The following is an 11,562-nucleotide window of genomic DNA, read 5'->3' on the forward strand; positions in this document are numbered from 1 at the left end:
CGCAGTTAATATAAGCCCTCTGTGTATAAATAAGAATAATTTTAAGCACCAGTAAGCACAGACAAATTTAGCTGAGAAACCTTCATACCCTGTTTCCATGCTTCCCTTAGAAATAACCCCAAAGACTTGGCTCATACCTCCATTTCTGTTCCTTTAAGAAGCTTAAAACCTCACATGTTCAAAACACTCATATCCTAAAGTCAGAATTTGAGGCAAATTTAGTCTACAGACATGTGGGGGCTGAGATTGAGTCTTTTGCCAGAAAAATACACAAAATCAAATTTGTTTTGTTAGGGCAGTAGCCAGTCTGGCTTGGGTTCCTCAGTCCTGTCAGGCAGGCAGATGTAGTTTCGATGATGCTTCCGTTTCCTTGTTTTTGTTTCTTTTTCTTCTTCCCTTTTCGTAAAAGGTGCCTCATGTCCTTGTTTGTATTTCAAAGCAACACTCCCCACTACAGGTCAGCAGTGGGAAAGAGGCAAAAGCCATGGCTGCCCTGTGAGGAAAACAGATAAATATCTGGAGTTTTTCATCAAATCTTCTTTCCTCTGATAAAAATGACCTATAGGGAACTTAAAATAAATATTATTATTTTTAAAAATTAAATCTAGATAAAAGATAAAAAATATAATTCTGTGCTCTTATCAATTCATAAGCAAGCCAATTTACTTAGTGAACTTTTTCTAGCCTAACCACTTAAACGTTTTTGAAATTTTAGACTAAATTAGTGCTAAGCAAGGGTATACTGTGGAATTAACAAGGCTAAGAGACAAAGTAAATAGCATTCTGTAATTTACTAGCTTTTAAATTCTGAGCTCTGTACAAGAAGCTGTTCATATTTCTGAACATGAAACTTATGGAGGTGTGATTTCATTCTCAGCCTGCCTCCCAGCTGGCCTCCTTGCTTCTGGTCCTTTCAGGGTCCCTGTTACACCAACCGGCTTTATGTTGATCACTCATATATCCTTCGTAATGCAACGATAGTACCTGCTTTGTGTTTGAATGTGTATGAGTCATTAGTTCAAAGCAAACACGCATTAGGCCCCTTGTGTTCAGGGGAAGAAGAAAATGCTGGGATGGGCATTTGTATTTTCCAGCCACTGAAATGTGAAAGCAAGAAGAATAGCAGAGGCAAACAAAAACAAAACCACCATCCCAATAAAGTCTATTCTGAGAAGCCCTTAGAGATAAAAAGAGAAGTAATAATGAATGTATTTTTGAGGTATGACTTTGCACAGGACACAGATCTGCACATTTGCAAGTCACTAAAGATTGTTCTCATCAAACTTTCTGCTGGAAATGCTTTCATGTACTGTGAGGGCATTTGCAGGAGATAAATATTTTAACTTCTTTTATTCATCTGTAACTTTCTAAGACTTGTTAATATTTCACTTGGAGTTAGATGCACACATGATGAAGGTGGGATTATTTCATCAGGACTACCATTCAATTAAATGTCCTCTAGGAATCATGGAAAATGCATTTAATATTCCTTCATGCTTCACAAAAGAGTATAGGAGTGTAAGAAACAAAGTAAAGATGTAATTGAGCATCTGTGTCTGTAAAGACATGGCTAAGCTCTAAGAAGGTTATATTTGTTAAAAACAGAATTCAGAAACACGGCTTTGCTCTGTGTTCATGTTTGTGTTGAAGGAGGCTGAGGTAATTCACAAGGAGGCTTTATTTATCCAGTAATGGCTCAAGACAAAAAAAGAGATCTTTTAATTACACCCCAGTGACAGAAAAGTATGAAAGCACTATTCATGGTACCCTGGAGACCACACGATTATCTTGGTGGCAGTTGTTCTGTCCAAACAAAATTGTATGAAAGAAACTATTTACATTTTGCATAAATACGATCCTTTGAGGATTAATATTTTCAGGGGATGTGGGAAAAATTGGTTTCAAATCAACACAGATTATTTAAATAAGAAACTGGACATTACGTAAGGGATAAAGATTCCAGAAGAATATAAGGCCAGTGGTTCTGTTTGCTAGGACAGAGAAATACATGTGCTAGAAATCAGTCTGTAAACCTGGCTCTCAGGAACTGCATTCTAACTGATGCTGGCCCCATTGAGGATGCAGATGTGGCATAAGCAAAGGTGGCTGGACCCCTGGGGAAAAAAGGGACCATGGCTACCAGCTGTAAGGGAGGACAATGTTGGGGTTTATGGAGTTGCCTCATTCCTTTGTTCGAGACAAACAAAGACATTTTAAATGTATATACTTTAAATCCCACTGCTCAGCATTGCTAGCCTGGCTGGCAGAGAGATGCAGCAGCCCACAGAGATGGGTATTTGTTTTGTCACAGGCAGTTTTGGTAACAGACAAAACTGATTATCATAAGAAAAAGAGGGGGGAAATGATTGGCATTACCTTCTATGTTTCTTATTAGGTTTGCAGCCTTCCCTCTGGGGAGTTTGCACCTTTTTTGGGATGGAGCTGGGACTGGTCCCTACTGCAGGCAGGGTGCTGCTCTGCAAGAAATACAGGTGTGAGCCATTTTGGTCATTCTCCCTATTTAAAATGTATAGCTTTTCTGACGTGATTTTTTTGTAAAGGGGGGGGGAGAGAGACAACCACAGCCTTTCAAGGAAGGAGGGAAGGCCAGTGGGGATTTTTGGTGTGCTCCCAAGTCATTAATTAATATTATCCGATGAGTCAGAAAAATGTGGCTGTCTGCTGACTTGTAACATGTCTGAGTAACAAAACAGGTTCCTGTAGTGGCAGTTCACCGTTACTAATTCAGAGACAAGCTCTCTGTCAGCGCCACATCCAAATAAAGGGCTTCCTTTTTCTTTCCATTTGCCTGTTGATCTCTTGGTCCCCACATTGAACACTGCAGGCAGCCTTATGGAAATAGGAATTCTACAAACCTATGTGTAAATATATATATTCAAATTTAATCAGTAAGGATATAGATTGTTTAATATTTAATAAAACACTAATCTCCATTTCTAAGACTGTTGCAACCGCAGGGTTTTTGCAAAGCAGTTTCAGGTCATGCTCATGATGAAGTGCTTGAGGCAGTAGCTCACGGCATGACGTATCCCCCCACCCCCCAGCAGCCTAGTGCTGCTTCTCTCTGCCCAGAGAAGGAAGCAGCAGCACCAGACGGGATACATCAATGCAGGGACCCAGCTGAGTCTGCTGCAAGACAATCTGCTCCTTAGGGTCAGCTGTGATGGAGTAGAACTAGGAAAAGGCAAAGGCAGACGGAAAATGGGCTGCTTCTGCTCTGAGTGGGAAGCAGGGCTACAGCCACAACCTGCTGATATCCCTTCCTACCTGAGTCACCCTGTGATCCTCTAACCCACACCAGAAGCCCTTGCACTCACTTGCCTGACTCAAATATTTTGCTCTCTTGCCTGTTCACAGCCTTGGCTTTTGGCTACACATTTGTATCTATATTATCATTTTGTGACTTAAAAATCTGGCCCCTGTTCTATGTCTTCAAGATGTGCACAAAAAGAAAAAGGCAGAGCATTTTATGTTAGGGAAATTACGCAATCCTCTGTTTTCTAGTGGATTTTTATGGTTTGAGATGCAGACTATCTGTCTGTTACCAAAGCTGAGAGACTACTGTCCTAAGAAATCTTAGGAACCAGGACAAGAGTCATTCAGGGAGGCTGAGCTAGCACTGCTTGTCCTCTATGGTGTTGTGTGGCACACTTCACCTAAGACACAAACTATTGTGGCCACCCTTTTCTGACTAGAATAAAGCTGTGGTAATGTTGCTCTGAGAGGTCAGATAAATTTGGGCTCACAGCAGAGCTCCCAGTCAGCCTGGAGTGCCACAGCATCACACCCTTCCCTCTGCAGTGGCTGGGAATCTGTGCTGCCTGTTTTGGCAAGATACACCATCTGTCTGATCCAAGCTCTTGCTGCCTGTCCTGCACAGTTTTGTCACATGTCATCATTCCTCTATAGATGCTAAAAGTAACACATGAAATCAGACAGATAAAACTAGGAGAGATCACACGAACAAGTTGGTGAAGGAACACAGCTCCCACAAAAAGGAAAGGAAAGGGGAGGGGAGGTTGGCCCCTTCCCTTGCAGGGGTTGGGATCAGGGGAGCACCCAGCAGAACCACTTCAGATACGACTCAAATCCATCACTCATTCTCCCATGTTCAAGTAAAAAAAGCCAATGGTCTCTGCTTTGGTACTGCTCTCAGTGGTTAGATTTCAAAATCACATTTGTGTTTGGCTTTACTAGCAAATGGGGACTGAAAGGGCCTTGGGAAGGTACTTACAGCCACATGGTTTCCTTGCAGCTGCTGCTTCACCTTCTCTTCCCCAGAAGTACCAGATAGATCTTGTTGTGCAGGTGGGCTGATGCATCTTGTGAGCCTTTCCCCAGGTCTCAAAGTTTGCCAGAGGCTGTGCAGCTTGGAGGCTGAGAGCTCTGACTGCCCATCTCTGGACTGATGTAGTCATTCCTCCTCCCAGTGGTCTCCTAGTGCCTCACTGGCTGCCAGTGTTCCTGGTCCCTAGTGTGGTGCCTGCAGTGAGAAGTAGCAGCTGGGGCTTGATGGAAACAGCCACCGCGAAGCTGGACGTCCCTGCCCATGTGGCAAGACAGTGTCCATGGGAGTCCTGCTGCAGGAAGAGTTGGCATTCCCATTCAATGGCTGTGGCACTAGGAGGGGGATCAAAAACTCCAATTTTCTTCTGGAGGTGACTTTTAGATATACCAGCATCAGGCAGTAATGCTGACCTTTAAAACTGCTTTTTGGGACAAGCTCTGGAGGGCTCCCCATGGTGTGGGCAAGCCGTGGCTCTGCACTGATCATTGGCTGCTGTGGGAAAGACAAGGGGAAAGAGAACCACCACGGCCCATGTCCAGAAGGCATCTGAGGCATCCCCTGTTCAGCCCTCATGGCTTAGACACATCCCCATCAGTGACAGGCTGCAGGCAGTTCAGTATCCATCACCCTCACTGTGCCTCCTTCCAGCTGTGAGCTCACAGCAGACCAGTGGGTTTGTGTCGAGTGAGGAGGGCTTTGGCCAGCGGCTCATCTCTCTTGACCCATATGACCCATCTCCTCATGGAACTGGGCTGCAAAAGGAAACCACCTCGACCACAGCATGATGGGGGAAAAAGGCATTTCTAAATGTTCACCCACACAGCAAAAGACCAGCAGTCTACAACATCAGCATTTCCCTCTGTGATTTTGAACTGCAGTGTCCCTGGTCAAACAAAGGTGCTGTAAATCTCTTCACTCTGTCATACAGGGTAGAGACTGCATGTGAATTACCTAAATTAGTTAATAGCTCTGATCAAACATGGTTATCTGATAATATAGTAAATAATTGCTGGGCCATAGCACCATATAAGTGATCACTTAGCAAAGATAGCTGGGTTCCAGGCTCCTGCCAGTCATTGCTCACAGTGTTTTGAGACCTAATTGGCAAATAAATGTGAACTGCCTTTTTTTTTTTTTTCTTTTGCTTGTCTGATTAGTCTTATTTTCCTCCTGGTGAAGTTCTTGCTAGGTGAAAACCAGCTAAGCTAAAAATCAGCTTATAAGGCTGTTCTGTTTAGCTTCACGCTAACTGCATATTTTTAATCACTTTGGTGGTAAGGACCTAGCTGCCATTATTCACGTTCAGTGGAAACACAGGCACATCTCAGTTTAATCAGGATCACTGAATCTGGTATTGAGGAAAAATGCTTCTCAGAACATGTACAGCATCATGATGTGTGCACTGTTTCCCATAAATACAAAGTGAACTAAGGAACAGGGTAGCAGGGACACAAATATTTTGACACAAATAGACAAAACAAGCATTTTTTCCTAGTAGATAATTTTCGAAATGGAAATGCTGTAAAATTTCAAAATAGAAATAACTTCTACATAATTAAATCTTTTGAGAGGTTCATCTGCATGCTTGTCCCTGCTGTGGGATCAATGTTTGGATTATGGATTGCAGGTCCATAATCAGGCACAGATGGTCCCTCCTGCAGTTTCCCAGTGAATCTGTGGTATGGTCAGCAGCTCCCAATGTGTTCGTGGGGCACGTGGCTGCAGTTCCAAGCCACCATGCACCTGGGAGAGGAAGGGCATTAGAGAGGCCCAGCTAAAGTAATGAGGGAAATTATCATAGCCCCCAAGGGGCCAGATTTTCAAAGATAAGCACACAAGGACTGTTTCCAGCAGTGTCGCACACGTAGGCAGTATTGTCTACCCAGTCTTTGCACTTGGAAATACGTTATCTGAATGTTAAGAAAATTGAAATGATGAGCTATAACGGACATTTATCCTCCCCTCTGCATGAACTCAAGGTGGGAAAAAAAACAGGTCTGCAAACATGAGTAGTACTCTACACTAAAAATAATTGGGTAGTTTTTGAGCAGAGTGCTTTTGCACGTGGGTGTTTCCTCTTCCTTTCTGTTTCTGTCATTAGGATTCACAGATTTCTCTGCACAGCAGAGAACAATGGCCTGTTATCTGTTGGAGTGTGTCCATGTTTAAGACCTCAGCTGCAGGTATCTTGGGTATAAATTATCCCAAACGCATCATGCCTGAGTGTGCAGGAACAATACAAACACCCGTCAGCCAAGCAGCCAGCAGCATGGTGATGTGGGAAGTCATTTGTTCCCATGGCGATTGCTGGCAGGCAGCCCTCACACCCCATGCAGGAGGGGGAATGGGCAAGATTCTTCTGAGGGGTGACAGGACCTGAGAAACATGTCCCATGCACTTGGAGATAGATGAGTGCTTGCAGGGAGGCAAGAAGCAGTCCCCTTGCCCAGCATGCTCTCCTGAACCACCTCAGACTGGGGTGAGCTGCTGTAGTAAAAATAGTGGCTTTATGTACACGAAAATACACAAAGCTCTTTCTAGTGTGCTGGGCGTTGTACCCAGGCAGAGAAATAGAGCCCAGATGCCACCAAGGCACTGACTTTTGCAAGCATCAAACCACCTTCAGAGGTCTTTCCACCACTGCTTTCCACAACGGGGATGCCTCACAACAGTCCTGGCACCCCAGGTGTCTTTCCCTGGAGTGACACCAGTGAGGCAAAGTGTCACCACTGTCACTACACAGTGGCTTTGCCTGCTGCCCTTGAGGGTGGGAAAGAGATGCCTGAGTACCTCATGTCAAGGCAGGGCTGATTTTCACTGGTGCCTTTTACATGCTCCAGGAACTCAAAGTTAACAGATGGCAGCATTTATTGCATTGCAGTGGTGTCCCCTGCCAGTTTTGCATTGATCCAAGTTTGGCAGTGCAGGACAATCCCTCCCATTCATAAAATCCTGGGACTTTTATTGTTTCCTTTGACGTTTGATTTCTGAATGATACTGATTTATGCTCATGAACAGCGTAGCAATTTTGTGACAAATAATGTGGTGGCATGGGGTTAGGGGTAGGGAGGCAAAACCATTTTTCTTTTTCCTCCAGTTCTCTCCCAAGCTGGGTGTGAATTATGGTCAGCAGTTAATGATGAAGTGCTGAGACTGCTGGGACATTCTGCTTACCCAACAAAAGGAACAAAGCCCATCTTTTAGCAAAAAGCAATATTTTTTTGTATTTGAAAGATCAATGGTGCCTCGAAAGCACTGAGGCTTTGAAGCTGGTGTTTAGGGGGAGGTTAAGTGAATGTGGCAGTAAAGATAACCGATAGTTTTAAAAGGAGAGACACCTAAAAAACCTCCTCAGATAGAACACTGATGCATATAAACTGAGCTGAATGGGGCTTTTATCTTTTTATCTATTATTTTACTCTCACATTTGGATTTGAAGCTTACAAGGAATAAAACTAACCCCATTTCCATTGCTTTTTAGCAGAATTAAAGATTACACTAACAATGTGTACAAAATGTGGAGGCTCATTTCAAGAGTTTTCCCAGAGACTGCTTGAAAGAAAAACATCCTCTCCTGTAGTGTATAGGTCTAACTCCTGCTTGTAGCTGTGGTTACAGCTGAGAGTAAATGACTGTCAGAATAAAATGCTGTTACAGCTGCAGCACAGTTATAACCTGAAGTCCAGTGAAAGGGGACTGTAAATGTCAAGACCAAAAGGGTAATACAATATCATATAATTTCTCAGTACTAAAGCTGTGAGTCTGTCCTGAATTTCATAAATATATGAATTGATATCTTCTGGCATGGTGACTCAGAGAAACCCTGGGCCATAAGGCCTCTCAGTGGGTAGTAGTAGCCTTGGATGCAGCTAGCATCCCCTGAAGTGTCCCAGCACCTCACAGGAAGGGGAGATCATTGCCCTGAAATGCCTCACTCCCCCTGCAGAAGTGGGACAACTGGAAAAGCTGCTGCCCCCCATAATGTGATAAATATCCACATCCTACTCATTCAGCATCCTCCACATGGTCCCTACCAGTATTATAACTGTGTGTTCAACCCTCTGCTATCCAATCCCTGTCCTCCTTCATTCCCTGAGCACAGTGAATCATGGATCTCCTTACACTGCTTCAGGCAGATGCAGTGGAGCTACACAGCACTGTAATCCATACTGGGGAGGGATAATAAATAAAATTAAATATTATTTATTATTTAAACAAATATAACATATTTCTTATCAAATATTATTTAATGTAATTTTCAATGTACATATTGACCAACTCACATACTATTTTTAACTTTACTTTTTTTTCCCCTTAAAATACGTATATATTCGAAATTTAATTCACGATCATGATGGTCTATTAAAGGTTACTGTAGGGTATTAAAATAACGTGAACTGGTAGATAATATTAAAAAAATATTTGTTTGGTCTCAAACCTTGAGACAGTTGGAACTCTAGAAGAAGGACACTCACAGCTGACCATCTTGAACCAGGGTTTCACCAAGGGGTGTACTGGTTTAAGAGTTAACCAGCAGAGGAAATGAACTCAACTCAAAGGAGAGATTATAAGTCAGAATAACAATTTATTAAAATAATACAGTAAGTACAATCATACAAACAAACAATTGGTCTTAACCCACAAAACCCAAATGTATAACCCAGTACCCTGGGGTATGAACAAAGTGGTGTTCCTTGGGCCCCGCTTGAGTCCAAAGTAAAGGGAGAGGGGAAAAGAAAAACCTGCTGGTGGGAGAGCTATTGCAGTCTGGTCAAAAGTGGTGATTGCAGTCCAGTTGAGGGTGGTTGTTACGACCCGCCCCAGGAAAAGAGGAGGGGGGGGGTAACCCAGGTTTTATCAAAAATTCCTTTGGCATGGATTAAAGCGAAACGACACTAAATAATCGGTGTATGAAAATATATATTGATGAGATTTATTTTAACAATTTTGAATCAACAGGTAAGTTAACATTTTTGGGTGCTGTCATAATCAATAGGTGAGCTAACACTTTTGGGTGCTGTCATAACCTTTCTGGGGAGGAGAAAAATGCATAGGGGAGGGAAGGCAGGATAAGAGCCAGGGAGAGTAAGAGAAAAGAGAAGAACCCCTTTTGGGGGGGGAGAAACTGTTTAGGGGAGAGGAAAACCAGGATGAGAGTAAGGGAAAAGAGAAGCTGAGAGTATAAAAGAAATGGACATAGTCACCGCCCACTGGATCCAGCGATGCTTGAGAGCGATGGTCTTGATTCGCAGGCGGTGGGGGAGAAGGAGAACTCCCGAATTCTCAAAGTCACCAGTCAGTTTATATACCCTCAGCATGCTCTGGCACCTCCCTGGCATGAGGGGTTGTTTTTCCTTTTTTGGGCTTAGTCCACCTGAGGCATCTTCTAGGCCTTGTGCTGTGTCTTTTGTGTTCCGCCTGGTTCCCGCCTTTCAAGTTTAGCAGAGGGAGGCCTTGGTTGCCCATCAGATGTATCAATAGTCAAAAGCCTGCAAGGTCAGTACTTCACACCTTCAGCACTGGAGCGAGGGAGGCCTTGGTTGCCCATCAGATGTATCAATAGTCAAAAGCCTGCAAGGTCAGTACTTCACACCTTCAGCACTGGAGCGAGGGAGGCCTTGGTTGCCCATCAGATGCATCAATAGTCAAAAGCCTGCAAGGTCAGGACTTGTCTTTTCAGGACTTCACACCTCCAGCACTGGAGGGAGGGAGGCCTCGGTTGCCCATCAGATGTATCAATAGTCAAAAGCCTGCAAGGTCAGGACTTCACACCTTCAGCACTGGAGGGAGGGAGGGGCTCGACTGCTCATCAGAGGTATCATGCAAGTCGAAAGCCTGCAAAAGTCTCCTAGAATGCATAAATCATCAACCATTTCAGTCTCTGACAGTGGTGGTGTAAGTCTGGTTGAGAGCGATGAGCTGCAGTCTTCCTCTGGATCCCATGAGTGGTTGAAAATGTTCCAAGACTCCAAGATTATATATCCTCCAGTTCAGGCAGGAATGCTCAGTACTTCCCTCAGGGCAGGGAGTTCCACAAAGGGTGTGAGGACAAGAGCATCCTCCTGTCTCACAGGCCTCTTAACACCTAGTTTATAGCCTGAGGAGTCAGGCTCTATGGGCAGAGGGTTCGAATAGTCTATTGACAACAGTTTCTGGGAAATGGCATGGAAGGCTATAGAATACACAGTTTTGGGTTACACCCATACCATGATGAACTGGTCTCAGCTGTCCTAACTAGGACAAGGAGATGTATCAGCTTTCAGCAGCAGCAGTGTCTTCTCCAGATACAGAAGGAATATCCACTTTTTTTTGCTTTAGTTGCTTAAAATCCTTGACTATGAATTAAGTTTTCAGCAACTAAGCCATTAATTGCCAGTACAAAATGTAGTTTGAGAAGAGTAACTGATACATATGAAACCAATTTACCACAGATTTAATTTCTGCACTTTTATTAAATCTCATTTTCCATCCAGAAACAGAAGGATGCAAAAAAAGAGTTGGCTTTTGCAGTTTTCATTTGCTGTTCTCTGCTACACAGAATGAAGAACCTAAGTAACGTATGTTAAGTTGTGTAGTGGCTTAAATACGTTCACCACGCGTGTTCCTGGATAGCAAAAACAATTGCCAAATTCTTTGCAAAGACCATATGCCACTCCAAATCAACACATCTTTGTGGCTAGTAATCAGCAAGGTCTACCTCTCCCTTGTAAAAGGATCAAGGAGAAGAATCACAGAACCAGATTAAAATAAATTATTTAAAGGAAAGTGTCTTGCTGCTAATTTATATTGCAGTTAAAGCAACTGTTTATAACCATTTTGGTTGAGATGAGTCTATTCATATGCAATGCTCTCTGAAGATGCCTCTCACTGTCTCATACAACTAGAAGTCATTGATCTGAGTGGGAAGAAACTCTGAGGAAAAAAGAATTACCCTTTAGCCCTCTGATGCAAGTGGAATAAGTATGAAGACCAAATCTGAAGCACGACTCACCGGCTAGGCAGGGCAGCCAAACTGGCTTTCATGAGATGAAATGTTCTTGCTGTAGGAGTGGGCAGGCATAGTCATGCTCTCTTCTCTGTGCTTAAGGAACTGGTATGATAATGTTCCTGAGCCAAGTCTTGTCCCATTGAATTGTATGCCCTGACTTTACTTCTTCAAGGCAGAGATAAGAGCTGTGGTCCCTGTGGAAGGGGTGATTGAAAGGATATGTGAAATGTTCTTGCCCCTCTTGTTTGTGTGCTATAGGAATTAT

At 43.3% G+C, this 11,562-nt stretch overlaps 1 long non-coding RNA gene across 1 annotated transcript; it reads right to left on the minus strand.

Annotated features, from left to right (window-relative positions):
• Window positions 1–200: 200 nt before the first annotated feature.
• LOC135414634 (uncharacterized) lies at window positions 201–8,437 on the minus strand. Its single transcript, XR_010430758.1, has 3 exons — window positions 4,256–8,437; window positions 2,377–2,477; window positions 201–493 (listed from the first exon to the last, which is right to left on the minus strand). It is a non-coding gene; the product is annotated as an uncharacterized LOC135414634 (long non-coding RNA).
• Window positions 8,438–11,562: the final 3,125 nt, after the last annotated feature.

This window comes from Pseudopipra pipra, chromosome 5 (genome assembly GCF_036250125.1).
Source record: "Pseudopipra pipra isolate bDixPip1 chromosome 5, bDixPip1.hap1, whole genome shotgun sequence".
Classification (NCBI taxonomy): Eukaryota; Metazoa; Chordata; class Aves; order Passeriformes; family Pipridae; genus Pseudopipra; species Pseudopipra pipra.